This window comes from Tupaia chinensis, unplaced genomic scaffold, assembly GCF_000334495.1.
Source record: "Tupaia chinensis unplaced genomic scaffold, TupChi_1.0 Scaffold000685_1, whole genome shotgun sequence".
Taxonomy (NCBI): domain Eukaryota; kingdom Metazoa; phylum Chordata; class Mammalia; order Scandentia; family Tupaiidae; genus Tupaia; species Tupaia belangeri.
Genome location: NW_006160208.1, coordinates 3,302,507 through 3,326,093, shown reverse-complemented (window position 1 = coordinate 3,326,093; position 23,587 = coordinate 3,302,507). Strand labels below are relative to the sequence as shown.

The window sequence follows — 23,587 nt, the reverse complement described above, 5'->3', positions numbered from 1 at the left end:
TGCTGGTCTCATGTAGTTCGACTTTCAAGTGATAATTATTGCCAGTGAAATAATCTAGCTTCTAAATTGTAACCGTGCTTTCTCCCTTTCCAGAGTCCTATGAGCAGTGTCTCAAAGCAATGAAAATTGTGATGCCTTTATTCTGAGATGCAGAAACTATAATGACAATGGTCGAAATGACTATCCTAGATTAATGGCAATAAAACTACAACGAATAACATTGGGAACATCATCAATTCTTTTTTTAAAAGAACATTCATTTATTATGTATTTATTTGTTATGATTTTCAAGTCACTGGGTCAGGGACTCATACCATAGTCAGCCATGTGGGAATCCAGTGTCTTAACCACTAGATCACCTGCTGGCCCCAGCCACCAATTTTTTTATGGTTGATTTTTTTCAATCAGTGAATCCAAACAAAACCAACAGGCATCTCTACATTTATAATTATTTCAAATAGTGTTTAAATGAGAGATTGAATATAGTGGAAAGACCATGTGGTTCTCTGACCTTGGAAATCATTCCTTTTTTTCCTCAACCTAATTTCTCATCTATCACATAAAAATAATTCTTACTTGGCAGCTTTTCTATAAGGAACAGATTTAATATTTATAAAACTTGTAGTGGAGTGCCTGGCACATAGTAATCTGCTAAATAAATTACATTGACTGTTATTACACGATGCTTTGAAATGATAAATGATGTTCAATACACTAACCAACAGAACAAAATGAACAAATAAAAAAGGATATTCTCCATGTGCCTAATAATTCTCTGAGGTGTTAGGCTTTGAAAGCTGCAGTAACTTCTTCCATTCCTGGTGCTCTGAAGCTGTTCAGAAGACTTCACCTAAAACCAGAGGATGGTGTAAAATCTTAGAGAAGCTGAATAAAGCAGAAATGCTTGCATTTGGAAAACAATGAAATCACCCATGCTTTCCCTGTAAGTCAATGGCTGAAAACACCCGGATGCTCAGGGATGGGTCTCAGGAGCCAGGCTGGGCACCAGATTGTCACCACATGGAAGATGATGTACATCGAATGAGTTTGGGGTTTGGGAGTGTAACACTGCTTTAGAGGAGTCTCCTGGAGAAAGAATTCAATCTAGAGGCGATTTGGTAGGATCGTTTCAACATCTCGGATGTACACCCATTTCTGTTGTTTTGCTTCAACTTCATTACGGTAGATTCATCTAAATCCAACAAAGAATTTTTCTTGTCAATTCAGTGTTTAAAAAAAAAAAAGTCATCTAGATAAACAGACATTTTCCATCAGCACCCTAAAAATTCATTCATTTATTAATTCAGTTTGACCAAATTGTCTAAATATTAGTTCTTCACAGGCCCAACTGGACACAGAGCAATAAAGTTTTCCTCAAAAAGAATGATAGCCAACATTCTATTTTTTTTTTCCTATAGTGTGTCTGCTTTCATCTTAAAGAGACAGAGAAAGAGACAGAGTGGGGTGAGTGAGAAATCTCACTCCCTGTGTGGATGGCCACTCCATAATCCCTTCTCCATTCTTCTGTCAGGATTTCGGTGTGATGTGCGTGCACATGCACTGCCAGAGTGATTTTCAAGGCAGTGAGTCCAGGACTCCAACCGTGCTGCTGGCCATGTGGGTTCCACCCAACTTAACCTCCATGCTACTAATTTTTATAGGTCGAATTGTGTTCTCAAAAAAGATACGTTGAATGCTTAATCCCCAGAACCTATGAATGTGGCCTCGTTCGGATATAGTGTATATGGTTGTAATTAGCTTAAGATGAGGTCATAATGGATTAGAGTGGGCCCTTATCTTTATTTTTTTAAATTGCTGTCATTTACTAGATGAGAAAAATAACTAGTTAAAAAAGAGGCTAAGGGAGGCCAGCAGGTGGCATGATAAAGTGTTGGACACTCCCACATGGCCAACCATGATTCATTTGAGTCCTAGACACGGTGTCTTGCTTTCTCACTTTCTCTCTCTCTCTCTCTTTCTCTCTTTTTGGTCAAATTAAATAAATGAATGAATAAATAAAATTAAATAAGTAATTAAAAAAAAAGAATAGAAGCTAAGAAGGGCTCCAAGTTCCAGCTGTCAGCTGTCATTCTGTCTTTCTCCTGCTGGCCAAATGAATTTCCTACTTGACCTTTTTATTAAACCATAGACCAAACAATCTGACTCATTCATTTAAATTTTCTTTTTAATAATTATATGATGTTCACAAGACCAGATAAAAATTATGCATGATGCCTGTATTTATTCTGTTCCCGCCTTTTACTGTAATTTGTGACTCCTGACAACCACGATAGTGGTGGTCCTGTTGTAAGGAAAGCCGCAGAGCCCTGAAATACACACACACACACACACACACACGCTCATTCACATAGGCACGCTAAAATACTTAAAAGATCTCATCTTTCTAAGAAAAGAGAAATTTGGACACAGACACACACACAGAGAAGATGCTTATGTGAAGATAAAGGCAGAAATGGGAGTTATATTGCCATAAGCCAAAAACCACCCAAGAGTGCTTGCAACAGTGAGAGCCCAGGTCCAGGCGCAGAAAGATCCTTCCTCAGAGTTTTGATAGGATATGACCCTACTAACAGCTAGCCATATTTTAGACTTTAAACCTCCACAGCTCTAGGATGAACTTTCTGGGTTTTTATGCTGACCAGTTTGTGAACCTTTGTTACAATACCCTATGAAATGAATGCAGTAGCCATGCCTATTTTGATGAGAAGAATGAGGATCGTGAAGGTTAAGCAAATTGTACAAAATCACATAACTAATAAGAAGTACAACTAACCTCAGGTATTGCATGGGCTATAGTCTATTAATTTTAAAGTTATTGGGCCACCAGATAGTATAGTGGTTAAGGCACTGGACTTCCATGTGGTTAACCATGGTTCAAGTCCCAGATCTGGTGGGTTGAAACTCATGCTGGGTGCGTGAGCAGGTGTGCCCAAAATCCTGAGAGGAGAATGGAGGAGAAGGGATGGCAGTGTAAACATCCCCCTGGGGGGGGGTGATTTCTATCTCTCTGTCTCTCTTCAGCTAAACGCACACACCCTATAGCAAAACTTTCTCTCAAAATAAATACATAAATAAATAAATAAATAAATAACAATTTAAGGTTATTTCTCTTCAGTTGCTAAACAAATTTCTGAAATACAATCTGCTGAATTTCCTACTTGGCCTTTATATTAAACCATAGACCAAACAATCTGACTCATTCATTTAAATTTTCTTTTTAATAATTACATGACCTTCGAAAATACCAAATAAAAATTATGCATGATGCCTATATTAATTCTGTTCCTGCCTTTTAGTATAATTTGTGACTCCTGACAATTTTCCTTCCAGTCTCATGTAAATTGAAAAAGTCTCATATAACAGGTGCCCAGCTTTTCCTTGAAAATTTCCTTATACTTGTCAAAGCTTCTTCCACAGACTATATAAGTAAAATTCAAATCTTTGACTTTTTATAAAGTCTGTACTATTATTGTTTTAATAACAGTTTTCTTCTAGAAAATATGTCAGTTCATTGAAGACTATATTAATACAATTAAGCAAAAGCAAAGAAAATTTATACATAATCCAACACTCATTATTAAACATTATTAATGTTTAATGTAAATCTTTTCTATCTTCTATGGCTATATATCTGCAATTTTATGCATAAAAATAGATTTGTAAATAAAAATTTGGGATATATAGCCATATATATATTTATTTTTATGGGTTTAATGTTATTATTATTTATTTTAAATATAAATACTTTTATATATGATGGAAAATTCTAGATTAAAATATCAAATAGGGAGACCAGGATGTGGTTTGGTATTTTAGGCATTAGACTCTCACATGGCCCACCATGGCTTGAGCCCTGGACCTGATAGCTCACATTCTCACTTTTCCTTTCTCTCTGTTCAAATTAAAATAAATCAATAAATAAATTAAATTAAATTAACATAAATAATTCTAAAAAAAATTTAAAGTCATATAGGATCTTTAAACTACTGGCCTCCTCAGAACCTTCAAAATGCCAAATCCCTCCATTAAACTCTAAGAAAGGGGTGCGGTTCGGAGGTTTTCCCAATTGTTTTGGCCTGCAGTGCACTCATCTGAACAGTTTCTTCTAGAACACACTTTGGAAAATGCCATTCTACATAATTACTTTCTAACACTTAACATTGTCCATGGTGTATGTTTTTCACAATCTATGTAATTAGTCCCTCATCACAGAAATCAAGTCATTATCTCTCCCATGCTCCTTATATATGTTTTAAAATTCCCATCCCATTTCTTTTCTGACTCCTAAAAGAAAAGCCCATGTTTCAGTGATGTTCAGATGCAGACTCTTTTTCGATTTCCCATGTGTCTCAACCAGGCAGCAGCTGTGACAGCCTTGCTGGGGTGTGTCCATGGAAACACCGCATGCAAGAAAATACAATCAAAGTGTGGCACTCTACGTGCTGTTGTACTGGCGACTCTGCTGATGGTATTGAATAGCATTTCTCAACCTTTGGGTGTCTCAGAATTTTCTGGAACACCAACAAAAATACAGAGGCCCACTCTTGTTGAAGTGGAATGTGTCCTGGCTTCTATTTTTACTACTTCTCCTGGTGATATGGATACAAGCTAACCTTGAAAAACATGAAAGAACAACCTCGTGAACTGGAAAAAAAACATAAATATCAAAGACCCTGAATATAAATTCCATTCAGAAGAGTTGAACACTGAGTGTGAAGAATTTTAGGACTGGGACCAGCAGTTAGCGTAATGGCTATGTCACTGAACTACCATGTAGTCGACCATAGTTCGAGTCCCGGACCTGGTGGCTTAAACTCAGGCCAGGCGTGTGTGCGTGCATGCCCAAGATCCCAAGAGGAAAATGGAGGAGAAGGGACTGGGCGTGGCCATTCCCCCTGGGGAGTGATTTCTCGCTTTTTGTCTCTCTGTGTCTTTCTGGCGAGCGCATGCGCCCTATAGCAACAACCTCTCCAAAAAAAAAAGAATTTTAGGACTGTCTTAACCAACTAATGTCACTATTTTCCTTCCTTTTTAATTACTTGGGGGTGCATGGGTTTGACATACAGAGAGACAGAAAGAAGGAGAGGAAGAAAGCACCTCCCAAGGGGGTATGGTCATGCCGTATTCTTACTTCCGTTTCTCCATCCTGACAGGGTTTTGAGCATGCACAGAGATGCACCTGGCATGTTTTTCAAGCCTCTGGGGCCAGGATCCTAACCGTGGCTGGTTATGTGAGATCCAGCTCCCTTAGCCGCTCGGCTATGGACACAGCTCACACTATTTTCTTTTTTGTATGTACAGAATGATGGATGATTAAATTAAACCAGAATACATAAAAAACACTTCCAACAAACACCAATGATAATTCTAATGTGAAAAGAACATTGTGTGAAAATTTTTTTGGCAACACTTTTTCTTTTTTTTCCCTCTTTAGCGGAACATGAAATAGGGGTATGTCTTTTAATTAACGCATCCTTCATTTTATTGGTACCTCTTTTAGCTCCTGTATTAAATACCTTAACATGTTTGATAAGCATGATGAGTAATAAAAGCAAACAAAATATCAAGCCCTATGACTTGTTCCATTAAAATACAGGGGTCTTCAAAAGGTTCGTGAAAAAAATATACATTAGGAAAAAATTATGTATGAATTTCAATCTTGTTTTGCACCAAAATAAACTCATTCTTTAATTCTATTTTTCCACCAGATTTGTAAAGTTCCTTGTATATTACCTAGGTAAATGTGTCCCAGAGTTACCTTTCTAAATTACAAAAATGGTCATATCTTTGTTTTAACATTATATGGTGACCTCCTATTTCTGGAAGAATAAAGTCCAAAGTCCCAGGCCAGCCAGGGCACACTAGTGACAAAATGTTGTGGGATGCTGGACAGGAGAAGACGCCCAGGTGTTGTCCTGAGGTCTCCCTGTACACGCTGAAGGCACACACGCATGCCTGTGACCCAGGCGGGCAGAGGTTGGGGTGGATCACAGTGAGGGAACTTTATTAGGGGTAGGTAGCCATTTCTCTCTGTCTCTCTCATAGAATGCGTGGACTGAAAAAAGAAAAGTCCAAAGTTCTTGACATGCAGAAAGGTGTTTCACAAACAATTTCACCTGTCCCTTTCCAATCTCATTCTCCTCTCACTCCCGCCCCACCCATCCTTGGCCTACAGACACCTTCTTGGGTTACCTGAACATTGCATTCCTGTTTCTGTGCTGTCCCCATGTGCCTGTAATCCCCACCCTGACTTCCGGGACCAGTGACCCCCCCCCCCCTTCATGCTCTTGGCCCTTCCCAAAGCTCAGGGACAAGTCCTGTTCTCTCTGCTCCTCTCAGCCCCTGGGTATCGTCACCCTGAAGAGCAATTCACACAGTATCATCGTTATTTGTTAATTCCTGTGTTCACCCACCCAGAACATGAGCCCTAAGTTAGTAACCCGACACCTGATGCACCCTTGGCAGGAGGTACAGGAAATCTAGGGAGAAGAAATGTCTGTTGGATGGACAGGAACTGAGAGATGGCCTGGAGGGAAGACACAATTCCCCTGTGAGTCCTCAGCCTCTCGCTCATTTCTTCCTTCCTCACTGTCCCCTGTAACTACAACCCAGGTGCCATGTCAAGGCCAGGAATCAGGTGAGGACAAAGCAGAACTGATTCCCGCTCTCATGGGGTTTGTCACTGAGCAGGGCAGAGATTCCAGAAAGAAATGCACAAGTAGATACAACTGTGCATAGCATGCGGTCGGACTGGACAGGGCTGCCAGGACACTTTCGAAGTCTAGCTACGGAAGTCTTTCTTTATTATAGTTGCCAGAGAGTGTGTTTGCTCGCCAGAGAGAGAGAGGAGAGGAGGGGAGAGAGAGAAAAGCACCCCACAATGGGGCATGGTCTCGCTGCAGTCCCTTCTCCATTTCTCCATCCTGTCAGGATGTGAGGCACCCGTATGTATCTATGTGGCATGTCTTTTCAGCTGTCAGGCTGGTCAGCCATGTGGGGTCCAGCTCCCTTACCCACTGTGCTAGGAGGCCGGCCCCAAGCTATCAAGAGCTGAGAGGAAAAGATGACATTTTCCTAAAGGGCCACTTTTTGTCCACAGGGACGCTGTCTGAGAGTCTTGCTTAGGCTCTTCTCCCTCCCTACCTGGTGTCCGTGTGGTCCTCACTGTGCCACTCTGACCCTGCCTTTCCTGGGTCCTCCCCCAGCTGTGCTGCTCAGGCGCTGCATGTCCTGAAGTGACCCTCCTCTTCCAAGATCTGGCCTTATGCTCTGCAGCCCCTTGGCATTCTGGTCAGTGAAGTTCTCCACTGTGTTTTATGGAAAGGTCATGTGAGTGAATTAACGGGGCTGAGAGAGGAGGGGACAAGCACTGACTTCACCTGGAGGGCAGGTGTCTGTCCTCACAGACCCGCATGGCCCCCGTGACATCCCACAATCCCACCATCCCCGGTCGTTACTGCTGCCTGCTCCTGTTTCTCCCTGGCTGAGCTCCACTGGTCCTTACTTCTGTATCGTTCTTTCGATCATCGCTTGTAACTCCCGGATGTCCGTCCATCTGCTCTTTCCAACTACATTACAGGTTCCCAGTGGCCTGTGCCCCTCTTAAGGCAGGGGACATAGTAGCTGTACCATAAATGTAAAAACCAAAAATACACAATAATACCTAATACTTTCCATAATTTACATAGAGGGGGTCATGTAACTACCACCACAGTCCTGAGGGTTAGGTAAGATTATCATCTAATTTTTACACGTGGGAAACTGAGGCACGAAGAGGCCCAGTAACGTGCATGAGCTCCTCTAGCTAATACATTGCAGAATATCTGGACCCACGTGATTCATTAGTTCATGCGACAGTGAGGGAACAAATGAACTTGGAGATATTCATATGAAACCTGTAAGGAGAGCACTGTGTGGAGCAGAGCTTGTTTGAGTCTTTGCCAAGAAGATAACCACAGTGGATCATCAGGCAATTGATGTGTCCAGATGTTCCTCTTTCCAGAAAGGAAGGGGGATGTCCTTAGCCAGCCAAATCAGTCGTTGGAGCCCTACTCTACAAACGTTCAGTCAGCTCAGCAACACATGAGAGGATGAACGTGGGACCAGTAGATGACATGGTGGTTAAGGTGCTGGACTCCCACATGGACAACTGCAGTTCAAGTCCCAGTTCCAGTGGCTTGAAAAATCAAGCCCAATATTGTGTGCATGCCCCAAATCCCAAGAGGAGAGTGCAGAAGGGATTGTGGCATGGCTAGCCCCTCCGAGGATGATTTCTTTTATTTTATTTAACTTTATTTATAATTTTTTTTATAAATATATAAATATTTGACCAGAGAGGGACAGAGTGCAAGAGAGAGAGAGGGAAAGTAAGAAAGTAAGCCACCAGGTCCGGGACTTGAACTGTGGTCAGCCGTGTGGGAGTATAGCACCTTTAACCATCGTGCCACCTGCTGGCCCCTCAGAGCATGGTTTCTTACTCTCCCTCTCTCTGTCTCCTTATCTCTCTCCGATAAGCACACACACTCTGGAGAACACCTAAAAAACCTTCCAGATTCAGCTCAACCACCAGCTCTTAGAAGTTTTCTTAATCCATCCTCATGCCACTAGTAAAATTAGTTGTAAAATTATTTTCATGCCACTTTTGACCTATAAGAATTATTTACAAAGTTAATCTTGCTATGATGCGGTAAATATCCCAAGGAGGAATATCCTCCCTAGTTACCAGTTTAAGGTAACTACCCAGCAGTTAGGACCTTGGAGTTTTACTTTTGGAAGCAAAGAACGTGCATTTTGACTTGGACAGTCTAAGTGAAGTGATTGCCATTCTGGATTAGAGACCTAATCAGATGAAATGGAGCTCCCGTCCAGTATTGTGCAAGGGTGCGAAGTCTACTTTTCCTATGGTATGCCTTTAACTGAGCATCTGCTACTTCCAGAGTGGATTCTCAAACATTTCTTTTTATTTGGTATTTTACAATTAGATCCTAAAACATACCCTGACTTATATGCTACTCGGGCTGCATTATCTTATGTGTTCATTTGGATAGCTGAGTCCCACCAAACATTTATATTGAATTTGCTTCTAGAGGGCAAGAGGTGACCTCTGTCATTTCCATGTCCCTGAGACTTACGCATTTGGCTGCTGAGCCCTTTGGCATTTGCCTCTTCAGAGTTTACTAAAGCTGCCAAGTTTCACCCTGTGCCTCATAATTTGTTTCAGTGGTTCGGGTGAAACCAGCAGCATTTGTTTGAAAATGCTTCTTGCCAGGCTTTGTTTGCTGAAGCTGATGTGTTTCGTTACTGATTCAATAACGCGGTGACGACAGAGCTCTGAGGTTTTCTGTGGAGCTGGCACTGTGGCACACTGCCCAGAAGGGCCTGGGAGTCTCTGTTTCCATAGGACACAATGGTCCGAGGGAAAGGTCATTGCTGACACACTCTATTGGTTTGGTCAGCGTGCCTCTCTGAGATCAAAGCCCAGCCCCTCACAGGAGAGCAAAAACACCCAGGGTCCTCTTTCCAAATCGCTTTTAAGCTTATCATTAGAAAGTGTAAACAGCCAAATTCCTCAGGAGTAAGTACAGCCCTCCCTATACAGTTTGCAGATTCTCACTCCAGGGGCTAAATAAACCCCAAGAGCTGGGAACAGCAAGTTGGGGTTGTGGTTGGAGTTAGCAGAGCCGGAGGGGATAGTGGGTGGACGGTTTAATTGTGGGTTATTTTTTTTCTTTTGTTATTGAATAATTTCATAATTTTCCTCCTAGCTGATATGCATTTTTTTAAAATTGCCTGAAGGCGAATGTGCTTGTCAGAAAGAGAGAGAGGGACAGAGAGGGGAAGGAAGCAATTCTAAAGGGGGCATAGTCATGCCACAATCACGTCTCCATTTCTTCATGCTGTTGGGATCTTGGATACGCACACATATGTGCCTGGTGTTTTCTTCAAGCCAGTGGGACTGGGATTTGAACTGCAGCTGGAGATGTGGAATCCAACTCTTTCATCCGACCCCCGATACACATATGAATGCACATTATAAAGTAGAGTAATTCTTTTTTATTTTTAAAGAGATTTTTGCTATAGGGTTTGTGTACTCGCTAGACAGACAGAGACTGAGAGACAGAAGTGAGAAATCACCCTTCCCAGAAGGGATGACAATGCCGCAATCCCTTCTCCTCCTCCCCTCTCTCGGGATTTTTGGCACTCACACACACACACACACACACACACACACACGCTCAGCGTGAGTTTCAAGCTACTGGTCTCAAACTGTGGTCAGCCATATGGGAGTCCAGTCACCACCTGCTGGCTCCAAGATAGAGTGATTCTTTTTATTTATTTATTTATTTTTTTTGAGAGGTTTTTCCCTATAGGGTGCGTTTGCTTGCCAGACAGACAGAGAGAGACATAGAGACAGAAAGCGAGAAATCACCCCCCAGGGGGGATGGTCACGCCGCAATCCCTTCTTCTCCATTCTCCTCTCGGGATCTTGGGTACACGTGCACATGCGCCTGGCGTGAGTTTTAAGCCACCGGGTCTGGGACGTGAACCACGGTCGACTATGTGGGAGTCCAGTGACATAGCCATTACGCTAACTGCTGTTTCCCAAAATAGAGTGATTCTTGTAACCCGCTGCAATTGTAGTCATTTAAAAATGCAGACTTGATACACCTGAACTATTTAAAACAACGTTGTGCTTATCAACCTGTCCAGACCAGGTTCTCCAGATTTCCACCTGGCCAAATCTTTCTCCAGTCCCTTCTTGCCATCTTTTCCCGTCCTTCTTTTTCTAGAGGAGACATGGAACTTCCAGGGGGTTCTGGTAACTAATGGAATTTTCTTCTAAGGTACACATGTGATATTCTAGGTTTACTTTATTTTGTTTTGTTTTGTTTTATTTTGTTTTTCCTTGAAGTTTTTGCCTGAGGGGGGGTGTGTGCTTGCCAAAGAGAGAGAGAGACAGAAAGAAAAAAAGTGAGAAATCACCCTCCAGGGGAATGGCCACACTGCAATCTCTTTTCCATTCTCTTCCCAGGATCTTGGGCACGTCCTCAGCCTTACAGAACAATGGAAAGAGTAGTAAAATAAACTGGAAATAGACTTCACCTAAAATTCACCAGCTGTTAGTATTTTGCCACATTTGTGCTAGTCCTCAACAGATGATAGATATGGATGTACATAAGACATATATTTATACATCTATATTCTAGGAAACGTTATACTCTACACACACAGTACAAGTGCATTATCATGCGTTATATTTTAAAAGTTAAGACTCAGAGACTGCGATCCTTTATCTTTAAATATTCAACATGTGTTTTCTAAGAATAAGAACTCATGCTTTAAAAACTACAATATGGGACCGGCAGGTTGCCTAGTGGTTGGGTTCCACATAGCCAACCGTCGTTCGAGTTCTGGACCAGAAGGCTTGAACCTCACACTGGGCACACGTGCAAATGTGCCCAAAGTCTCAAAGGGAGAATAGAGGAGAAAGGATTGCAGCATGGTCACCCCCTGGGAGGTGATTTCTTGCTTTCTGTCTCTCTGTCTCTGTCTCTCCAGCAAGTGCACATAGTTTATAGCAAAAATCTCTCTCTCAAAACAAAACAAAACTGTAATGGGGGACCAGCAGGTGCTGTGATGGTTGAGGCGCTGGACTTCCACATAGCTGACCACGGTTTGAGTCCAGACCTCGCAGCTTGCCTTCTCACTTTTTCACATTCTCTCTCTCACTCTGGTGAGCATGTATGCCCTAGAGCAAATATTTAAAAAGTTAAAAAGAAAAAAAAAACAGTAATAAATAAAATTAAATAATTTTTTTTAAAAACCACACACAATACATGGAGTCAGCAGGAGTTAAGGTACTACACTCCCACATGGCCAACCATGGTTCATGTCCCAGACCCGGCAGTTGAAAATCATGCTAGACATGTGTGTGTGCATGCCCAAAATAATCCCAAGAGGAGAATAGAGGAGAAGAGATTGCATTGTGGCTATTGCCCCTGCATGGTGATTTCTCACTTTCTCCCTCTCTCTCAAATGCCCTATGGCAAAAACCTAAAAAAGAAAAAATGATCAACTGAGGAAATTGAAAATGCAAACACTAATATATAGTCTATATTCTAATTCACTAATTATCTCAATAATGTTCTTTCGACCTTTTGCCTGACTCAGTATCCAGCCCAAGATGACACATTGCATTCAGTTTCTCTTCAGTGTCCAAGTGTGTCAGTTCTCTAGCTTTTATTTTTTCCTTCCTGATATTTGCTATTTTTAAAATAAAGGTAATATTAACTTGGCAAATCATTTATGCCAACATTTATTTTTTTTTAGGTTATCTTTTTTTTATTAATTCACTTTACACCATCACAACACACAAATGTATGCCAACATTTATTGTGAAGCAATTTATGAGATCTAACTTTTTTTTTTTTAGAAACAAACAAAAAAGATTTTATTTGTTTCATTTCCAGAGGGTGGGTGTGCTCACCAGAAAGAGACAGAAACACAAAGAGAGAGGAAGGAGAAAGCACCTCGAAGTGGGTGTAGTCACATCGCAATCACTTCTGCTCCATTTCTCCATCCTAACAAGATTTTGAGCATGCACGCACATGCGCCTGGGATGTTTCTCAAGCTGCCAGGGCCGGGATTTGAACTATAGTCAGCCTTATGGAATTTGGATCCCTTAACCACTACGCTATGGATTTGACCTGAAAAAGAATCATTCTTCGTATTATGATGTGCTAGTATATGCTTTCACACTGAAAATAATTTCTGAATGAGGATTTTTCACCTGCATTCTGAATTTTTGTTTCATAATGGAAAACAAAATGATTAGCAATATGAATTATAGGGTTCCTTTTATTTATTTTTTTTGAGAGATTTTTGCTATAGGATGCATGCACTTGCCAGGAAGACAGACAGACTGAAAGTGAGAATCACCCCCCAAGGGAGATGGCCATGCAGCAATCCCTTCTCCATTTTCCTCTCGGGATCTTGGGCACACATGCACATGCACCCAGCATGATTTTAAGTCACCAGGTCCAGGACTCGAACCATAGTTGACTACATGGGATTCAGCGACATAGCCTTTATGCCAACTGCTAGTCCCTAGGGTTCCTTTTATATATTAATGGATATTTAAACTTTTAATTATGTAACTAATTTTAATGTTTAAATATATAACAATTTTGAAAATACTTTTAATGACCATTTTGTATTAGAAGAAATGGAAAAAGCTACTAACAGGAAATTTACAGAAGGCATCCAAAAGATCATTGAACTCAAAGAGATGATCTATGTGGTCAGTAATTGGAGAAAATGTAAATTAAAACAATTCTGGGTTTTATTATTATTATAGTGCACTGACTTTGAATCTATTACATTGGCAAAAATTTGAAAACTAGATCCAGACAGTGGTACATCAATAATGCATCTCTTGGGAACCAGCAGTTAGCGTAATGGCTATGTCGCCGGACTCCCACGTAGTCGACCGCGGTTCGCATCCCGGACCCGGTGGCTTCAAACTCACGCCGGGCGTGTGTGTGTACGTGCCCAAGATCCCGAGAGGAGAATGGAGGAGAAGGGATTGTGGGGTGACCATTCCCTCTGGGGGGTGATTTCTCGCTTTCTGTCTCTATGTCTCTCTCTGTCTGTCTGGCGAGCGCATGTGCCCTATAGCGAAAATCTCTCCAAAAAAAAAAACATTAATTTCATTTTATCTTATTTTTGCTATAGGGTGCATGTGCTCACTGGAGAAAGACAGAGAGAGAAGAAAAGTGAGAAATCATCTCCTAGGAGGGATGGCTAGTAAGCCCCTGAAATAAAGAAACTTAAAAAAATAAAAAACTTGAAGACTAAACATTGCCAACAGTCCCCTGGTAATTTTGAGTTTTAGCTTTAAACCTATGTCAGATTCCAGGTATAAAGCTGCTGGCAACTTATAAGGTATCTCATTTGTCTCAGAAAGTTGAGCTGGAAAATGTATAGCTGTCTCTTGAGAATATTTTTTTTTTTATGAACAAGTTCAAAGAGAGAATAAAACTCATAGTTTTCAGGGAAAGCAGAGTCAGAGGGCAGACAGAGGTATGAGAGGAGAGGCTGAGTGTAGGTGAGGAGCATGAAAAGAACTGCACACAGTGAACATGAAAATCAGCAGAGATGCAACCATGGACGCCATGGACCAAAGAGAGGGGAAGGATTCGTCTAGGTCCTGAAGCTTTTCAGTTGCCAGTTCTAGGCAGTTTTCTCGTTCTCTTCTTTGGAGAGGGGAGAGATAGCTGGCGTATAGTGAAGGAAGGAAATACAAGGTAAAGGAAGGCCTTCAACATTCCAATAAAAAAATGCTTTCAAAGATTCTTATACCCAGCCAAATTATCAATCAAGTGTGAGGGTAGAAGAAAAACATTTTCACACATAACAGTGAAAAACCACCCCAAAACACAAAATGAACTTGCCATGTGTCTTGATACCTTTTTGTAATTTGCTGACCTTTAATCAAAATCATTTATGTTCTTCTGAAGTGATAATTCAAAAATGTGTGATGTTGAAAAGATAAATGAACTAAAATACAAGCTTATTCCTACAGTGTTGTAATTCCTCTTCAGAATGTATTATGCTGTCTATTCCTATGGGGTTGACTTCCCCTTAGTTGTCATATATGAGTGAGACCATGGAATTTTTCTCTTTCTGTGTCTGTGTTAATGAGGGCAAGAGGAACTGACAGATGTCATGATGGTTACATCTCTGAACTCCCACATAGTTGACTGTGGCTTGAGTCCTAGACCTGGAGACTTAAAACTTATGCTGGGTGTGTGTGCCCAAGATCCCGAGAGGAGAATGGAGGAGAAGTGACTGCGGCGTGGCCATCCCCCCAGGGGGTGATTTCTAGCTTTCTGTATCTCTGTCTCTCTGTCTCTTTAGCTTTCTGTATCTCTGTCTCTCTCTGTCTCTTTAGCAGGTGCCCTTTAGCAAAAATCTGTCTTTAAAAAAAATGAGGTCAAGAGATTTATGGAGAGAGGGACCAGCAGTTAGCATAATAGCTATGTCGCTGGACTCCCATGTAATCGACCGTGGTTCGTGTCCCAGACCCAGTGGCTTAAAACTCACACTGGGCAGTTGTGCGTGCGTGCCCAAGATCCCAAGAGGAGAACGGAGGAGAAGGGATTGCGGCGTGGCCATTCCCCCTGGTGAGTGATTTCTCACTTTCTGTCTCTCTGTCTCTCTCTGTCTCTTTAGCAGGTGCCCTTTAGCAAAAATCTGGCTTTAAAAAAAATGAGGTCAAGAGATTTATGGAGAGAGGGACCAGCAGTTAGCATAATAGCTATGTCGCTGGACTCCCATGTAATCGACCGTGGTTCGTGTCCCAGACCCAGTGGCTTAAAACTCACACTGGGCAGTTGTGCGTGCGTGCCCAAGATCCCAAGAGGAGAACGGAGGAGAAGGGATTGCGGCGTGGCCATTCCCCCTGGTGAGTGATTTCTCACTTTCTGTCTCTCTGTCTCTCTCTGTCTCTTTAGCAGGTGCCCTTTAGCAAAAATCTGGCTTTAAAAAAAATGAGGTCAAGAGATTTATGGAGAGAGGGACCAGCAGTTAGCATAATAGCTATGTCGCTGGACTCCCATGTAATCGACCGTGGTTCGTGTCCCAGACCCAGTGGCTTAAAACTCACACTGGGCAGTTGTGCGTGCGTGCCCAAGATCCCAAGAGGAGAACGGAGGAGAAGGGATTGCGGCGTGGCCATTCCCCCTGGTGAGTGATTTCTCACTTTCTGTCTCGCTGTCTCTCTCTGTCTGGCAAGCACACACGCCCTAGAGCAAAAACCTCTAAAAAAAAGAAAAAAAAAAAAGAAAAAAAGAAAAAAGAAAAAAAGAAGAGATGTATGGGGAGAGAGATTGGCGTCAAATACAAAGCTGGATAAGATAAATATGTTCAAGTGTTCTATAGCAGAACAAGTAACTACCGTTAACAATAATTTATTGTATATTTCAAAATAGCATAACAGAGGGCTTTGGATGTTTCTAAGCCAACATAATAAATAAATGTTCAAGATGATAATTATGCTAATTATACTGGTATGATCATTACTCACTGTTTACATATTGAAAATGCTGTACCCCATACATTTGGAATTTTTTGTTAACTACTACTACTAATAATAGTAAAAACAGATGATTAGGGAGAAAATGTTTTTGAGAAATTAGAATACACCAAGCATACATGAAAAATAAAGCATGAGCCAGTTGGTTTTCAGGGAGTTGACAGAGCAGTCTGGGAGTTGGACATGAAAGGAAAACTGCTAATAAGTCCACAGGGATAACGACAATTATCAGAGAGATAAATCCTAGGCACAGGAAAGCAGCACAGAGGGGGCTACTGCAAACTCTTCCTGGGGGTGTCATTCGCATGGTGTCTATTTGGGTCAAGTGTTGAAAGATCAATTGGAGGCAGATTAGAACGGAGGTGAAAGGTGCTGGGGGTGGGTTCCACTGAGAACCTTTTAGGGCGCAGAAACACCTGCAAGATAAGGAAGCATGCGATAAGCCGGTAAGAGTCTGAAACAGAGCGTGAGGAGCAGACTATGAGGCTGAAGCTGAAGGCAGGGACATGGTCAAGAATAGCAAACTCAAAATAACTTACGGAAGAGTAGCGTCCATGAGAAAGGGCCAACAGACCTGTGATGAAGTGCAGTGGAAGGACTGCTCAGCAGAAAAGGCTCACCTGTTTCTCTCCACTGGATATGTTGCTCCTGAGTCTGGTTAGAGAAGGAAATCAGATGGGGTCCCCAAATCTGCATCCACAGGATTCCTATGTGTGCTGAAGTCTGGGAGCTAAATACTGTAGACAGGCGTGTTAGGATAGGGAAATGCAGTACTTAAAAAAAAATACAGAATCAGGGACTAGCAGGTGGCATGGTGCTTAAGATGATGGGCTTCCACATAGCCTACTACAGGTCAAATCCCAGAACCAGCAGCTTGGAAATCAAATATGTGTGTGCATGCCCCAAACTCCAGAAAGAGAATGGAGGAGAAGGGATTGCAATGTGGTCATCTTCCCCGAGAGGCGGGTGGTGATTTCTCACCTTCCCTCTCTCTGTCTCTTTCCAGTGAGCACACGTGCCCTATGGGGGTGGGGGACTTAATCAATGATGTCTAGCAAAACATCTGTATTTATAAGTGTAAAGTGTTAACATAACTATATCAAACAGATTGCTGGAAACAAAAATAAATAGGGCAGTGCCTTGAAAAGTCTGTATACAAAGAGAATATGTCTGATGACACAGAGGAGAGCCTGGGGTTGCGCAGAAGGTTCAAATCATTAACGGCTTTAATCAGGGAGAGTCCCTGAGAAGGTTAAATTGTAAGGAAAGGTGAAATGCGACCCATCTTATGCAAAAGTAAAACCATTTCCACTATTACTGAAGGTAATGTTTAGTGTCAAAAGCTTTTTAATTTATTTTGAACTTTTAAAAGTATTTTTAAATGACAAATGATAATGGAATAAAAGTAACATTTCCTGCAGTAGAAACAATAGGATTTTTTTTAAAAAATTCTATTTAAAATTATGTAATATATCAGAAGCATATTAAAGTAATGAGATAAATGGAATCCATAAGTAAGTGGATTTTAAAAAATCTTATTAAGATATCCTGTCCAATTAGGTTATTTTTAACCATATATAAAAACTCATAAAACTCATAGGGCTTTTTTTTTTTTTCTGTTAAGTTGCTACAAGATTATTAAGAACAAAAAATAACTGCTTCCATTTACTGATCTCTTTTGCGCTCATTCTAAGAGTGGAGGGTAGAACTGTTTTGACAATGGTTCCAATTAGTATCTCTCGGGTGATTTGCATCTTATTAACCTGGATAGCCTGGAAGAGAGGTTCTCGCTCGATCGATTTTGCACGTCGTACTGGCTCACATAACAAAAGTGCTTCAAGAAAGCTGGAAAAATCAGAGCACTTGTACTATGGGCAAAATATTTAGAAAGATCCCAGAAGTTCCTCTCTTCAAAAAATGATGAGTTGGGTGGAAAGAAATTAGCAAGCTGTGTCGCGCGCTGCACAGGACCAGCCATGCTTGCTGTCTAAGTCTGTCTGTTGGTTGTTGCTATGGCGACGAAAAGCCAGTGGAACCCAATGAGCTGTCTGCAGCAGTGCTGAGAGGACCAGCCATTTTACTTATGGAAAACAGTGTAGCATATTCTGCTGAGCTTTACCCCGGAAGAAGCATTTTTAAAAAACAAACACAAAAAAAAAGTCTATTCAGAGAAGAAAGAAGCAATGGGCACGATAGCGTACAAGTATTACAGCCGCGCATGCCTGCAAGCCGCTGTTTGGACACGCCGTTGACTGCGGCTGCGGTTCTAATTAGCTGAGTGGAGAAAGTGGAATGCAGAGTGATAATGCTACATATCTGCTATCAGGCACCAGAAAAGGTTTTTGTCTCCGGAAGGCAAACCTTCCCTGCAATATTATCTCAGCAGCTCCCTCGCTGCTTGCCCTGGAAACTAGTGATCAAAAAGGAGGGTGTTGCCCTCGCTAACACCGGTCCTGTGCGTGGCTGTCGCATGTGAGCAGCAGGTCTGAAAAAGCAGGTGTGTGCTCGGACGGCCCCTGGGCTGTAACGCAGGCAGACGCTCTCGGGTTTACCTGCTTGCTGTTAACAGATTGTGGGCTCACAGGGCATCTGCCAGCGCGCTGAGGCCCAGGCGGAGGCGGAGCAGGGGGTCCGGCGTCCCACCTGACTGTGAGAGGTAAGCTTTTTTTTTTTTTCCTTCTTCATTTTGGAAGGACATCATGAAAAGAACTTGCAGCAAAACTTAACCTGAATTATGTACGTTGATTTGTGTGATCTGGATTTACTCAGGAATCGCACATGCACATACATTTCTACCAGGGTGTCAGAGGCATAGAATTATTTCAGTGAATTTATGTGCTCAAAATTACATAATAAAAAACATTACTCGTATGTCTGGGGATTTCAAATAAATATTTGCTGTTTTCACAAATCCTAGTGGCTTTTTATTCTGGACGATCTTCATAGCTAATAACCTTTCTCTCTTTACAAACAATGGATTCCTTTATGACCTGCACTTTGACATACATTAACAGAATTACAGGGAAAACCAACTGACCGTACATGGTGAAGCATTGATTTTTAAGGCTCGTAAATGATTTAACTCTTAACACATCGAGGTATGCGTTTACATGAAGAAATGCCGTCCCCTATGTAGGTCGGCATAGCCAGGAGATTTTGTCGTGGCTCATTTTGGACTCTCTCGGTGTAGCTGTTTCATTTAGTTCAGGGTAGTTGTAAAGCAAACAGGGTAGGTCCTGGAAGCTGCTCACACCTCCTTTCTGAGTATCATGCATTCCATGCTAGCCCAGAGCACAACACCCCCATTGTGCTCCCCGGCTCAGAATCCAGGGAAAGAAAGGCAGTCGAGCTCCTGCATTGAGTCCCAGCACAGCTATAGTATGTGGCAGTAAAACTTCCTTTCTTCCACAGTTTTTCTCACAAGCAGATAGGTTTCAGAGAGAGAGTGAAACCACAAACACCCAACACCTCGTACTAACGCACACTAACATTGGCGGCGTGGTTTGCCGTCAGTTGCTCGGTGATAATAACACAGACTTGGAATTGCAGTAAAGATTGCCCCTCCGTGAGTGTACGTCTTTGATTTGTGGTCTCTTAGGAACAAAGCTATTACCGTAGATTGAAATTAGTTAGTCGGTTCAATCACAATCCCTGGGAAGGAAACGACCACGGAATGATTCATTTCTGTTTCAGCGTTTCAGCTTCGCTAAATCTGTTGTGTCTGCTGTACCAGCAGTGTCAGATCACTTATAATGCTATTGAACATATTTCATGAAAAATAGTTGGTTGGAAATTTTAGATGAAACCTTTATCTTCTAAAGGTGCAGTCTGTCATGAAATTGAAAATAAATAGAATCCGATCTACTGCTAAGAAATTTATTTTTATTCACTACCTTTTTTTCTCCAATGATATGGATGACTTAGAGAAGTAGGGGGTCTCCTTGTAATTTTAAATATAGTCAGGCTTTTATTGATAGATGGGCGCGTGAATCACCTGTTTCATAGCTACCGCAATGTTAATACGCCCTCAGATAAGAGAATTATAAAGCATAAGGAGATTGCGTTTCCAAACTTTTGTCCTGAATGTCAAGATGTAAAGATGCAGGGCAGAGACTCATGTCCAAAGGTTTAACGATAAGGACAAACAGGAATATACCTTCGTGAGTGTGAGACATAACAGGATAAAAATGGTGAGATGATAGCATTGAACTTCACTTCTCTGAACTTTCAAAGGAAAACTAAATGACCAAAGTCTGAATAAAAAATAGTAGCTGATAAGTGAATGAAAGGTAGAAAAAGTCTCCAATTTCACTCCCTTCAGAGCTTTGCACTGCCAAAGGAATTCTTAGCATGAACACAGTGAAAAGACCTGCAGCAAGATTATGGTTTCATCTTAGTCCTTCCCGGGCAAGGGTTCCGAAGGGCAAATGTGGAAACACCCGACGCACACCTGACTGCGCGCCCAGTTGCCTTGGGGTAGCGCCACGTGCGGTGGGAGCCGTAGCGCACAGGAAGATCGGCACCCGGACTTAATACCTGTGTCGTTTTCCTACACTCACAAGCTTTTAAGGTGATGCGCTAGGAAAGACGAACATTATCCATCTAGTCCCTCACAGGACATCAATATCAGGATTAATCCAACAATTTAGAAAACCAGATTCAGAAATGTGAGCCTCATTTTTCAAGTTTGCACCTCGGCTTTTGTCCATCATACTTTTGAGCCCTTATTTTCTGCCACTTTCCGACTCACCTTCTGGCATGATCAAAGATTTTGCAATTTCCAAAATGCGTGCTAGCACACTTATGCAAATGCAGCCCCCCACCCCCCAATACTCCTTTTCTTTAAATCGCCCTGTCCAGGCAGCTGAGTTTCATGCATCCTGCGAAATCTAGCGAGGATACCTCCCCGCACTCCTTCCGCTGCGCCTGAATCTCAGTGTCGCCTGAAGTTCCCTCTGCCGCACCAGTTTACATTCGTTTCTGCTCACAGGTGTCCAGAGTCCGGGATTCTAAAGCGCTTTGTCCTCAGATTCTGACCTTTGATTCTAAAGCACTTTGCCCACAGTCTAAAACTTGTCATTCAGACATTGCACTGGTATCTCCGACGAGAATATTTCTTTATTAGTTACTATACATATAGTTTGAACCTTGAAATAGAATTCCTACTACTGCCTTTTAGCAGAGAAACTCAAAACATTTTAAAAAAACAACAATGAGGTTTTAGTTTCTCTGATATAAAGATATGGCTTCAGGAACAACAATCTCATAAAAGCTCTAAAGGTCCTAATGGAACAGAATTATCTGAGGGAAAATTTACAACGTGTACATTTTAATCAAAGTGACTTGAAGTTGTAGTATATAGGAAATACTCTTTTTCTATCTACAGCTGTTATAACATCTTCAGGGGACTATCAGCATAGTTTATATCTCTAATAGAAATTTGCTATAAAATCAGGCTAGTTAAAACGAATGCCAAATGCATGATTTATGGCTGAGTATAATTTAAGAAACTTACGGAATTGTTTTTCACACTGAAGCCATAAAAAAAAAAAAAATAAACATCATGAATTAGAAAGAGATCGTATAATTGAAATAAAGTTTATAATAGCATGATTTCTTTTAATTTTCCTAAATAGACCTGAAAGGTTATTGGTAATCACTAGTCACATTCTATTTCTATACAATTAGAGTTCCTAAGTGAGGGAGAGAATATCTTTTGGTTTTACTCTTGATATAGACATAGTTTTGGTTATAGCAGTTTCCCACTTTTTTTCTATAGAAGGTGATATCCTCATTTTTTAAAAATAAGCCTAATTTTTATAGCCTTTTTATGGAAAAAAAAATCCACAATGCTCTAATCAAACTCATAATGCATTAGAAACTTCAGTAATATGTATTTTATTAAGTAAAAAAAATATTTCTTGTCTCTAAGAAATTATGTTGAAAGCAAAAGTTCAAATAAGTATTGTATGAATTTTTATGCATAAAGTAGCACAGATCGAGAAGATTAAAATGTCCAGATATTTAAAATTTGGAATTAGAAAGCAAATTTTAGAAAATTATGTAAATTCATGTTTCTAGACATTTTCACATTGTGTTCCTGCAACATGTTTTCTTTTCTTTTTTCTTTTTTTTCCTTTTTTTGGAGAGGTTTTATTTTGCTTTTGGGCGCGTGTGCTCACCAGATAGAGAGAGACAGAGAGACAGAAAGCGAGAAATCACCCCCCAGGGGGGATGGCTACGCCGCGATCCCTTCTCCTCCATTCTCCTCTTGGGATCTTGGGCACACTCGCACACGCACCCAGCATGAGTTTTAAGCCACCGGGTCCGGGACGCGAACTGCAGTCGACTACATGGGAGTCCAGCGACATAGCCATTACGCTAATTGCTGGTCCCCCTGCAACATGTTTTCTAATAAAAATGTGACAAACAGCAATTTGTAATTATCATGTTGGTCTTCAAAGGTTTGTTTTGGCTATGTGCCGGCCGATTTTAGTGTATAGCATACTACCGTCAGATAACAGCTAAAGCTGAAATTGGTTCTATTCATCTTAAAGACTAATCTTGTTTAGTCAATTATTTTAAATTGTATTTAACAGTTAGATTGCAAGAAACATGATTTCATTTCTATCACATACCTAGGCCATTTAAAAATTTTATATTTTAAGTTTTTTAAGTTTTGAAAGTCTAAATTATGTATAACTATATTTGATAGGGTCATCAAATGAGGTACACTTGCATTTTGTAACGAAGAGTTAATTGTATGACATTATTTTCTAAAAGTTCCTCAAACTCATGATTTCATTATGAATATGCCTTTTTGAATTTTAATCTGTCACCATCAAGTGTTACATTGAGATTTAAAAAATAGCTTTATCTTCATCATTTCTGAAAACATTAAGGCATTTGTAGTCAGCTATAAGGAAACATTTCTGTAACTACTGAGTTCTAAATATTGGCAAGTAAGAATTGTCATTCCAGCATAAGATCAATTGAGCTAATATTCACTGACTGATTGACAGGGAATTTGCAGGCAAAGTTTTATTTGGGGGAGAGAGAGTTGATAGCAAAACATATCATATAGAACTTTATCATATTTTACCCTCGTCTTCAAAATAGAAACGTATGAATTTACCAATTAACAAATTTTGGCCAATAAAACCCCAGTGGTTTGCTCTTCTCTACACAAGTCAGATGTGCATAGGCCCAGTATTAACTCTGCACCTTTAAAAAGCATTATTTGAGCAAAATTCTAGAAAGTGCTTCCTCTTCCTGAATCTAACCAGGCCCTTACCATCAAAGAAAAATTTTCTACCTCAAAAGAAAAAAAAAAGAAACTATTGCTATATTTCCTGTTTTCTTTTTATATCCATATTAAATTTAGGAAAGTTATTTTTGATAAAGAATATTATTTGAAAACTTCAGTGATATTTGTTAATACAGTTGTAAGAATCATTCATAAGGTATTCA

General features: G+C 40.8%; 1 protein-coding gene across 4 annotated transcripts in view; it reads left to right on the top strand.

The window, feature by feature from the left end:
- Positions 1-18,157: 18,157 nt before the first annotated feature.
- The window catches only part of SORBS2 (sorbin and SH3 domain containing 2), a 277,647-nt gene continuing 272,217 nt past the window's right edge, over positions 18,158-23,587 (top strand). For 2 of the 4 annotated variants that reach the window (XM_014592382.2, XM_027776585.1), the window contains exon 1: positions 18,204-18,773. The gene's annotated coding sequence lies outside the window, so the exon portion shown is untranslated. Of the gene's footprint in view, positions 18,774-23,587 lie in introns of all 4 variants that reach the window. The other 2 variants (XM_027776584.1, XM_027776586.1) reach the window with 2 other exon arrangements.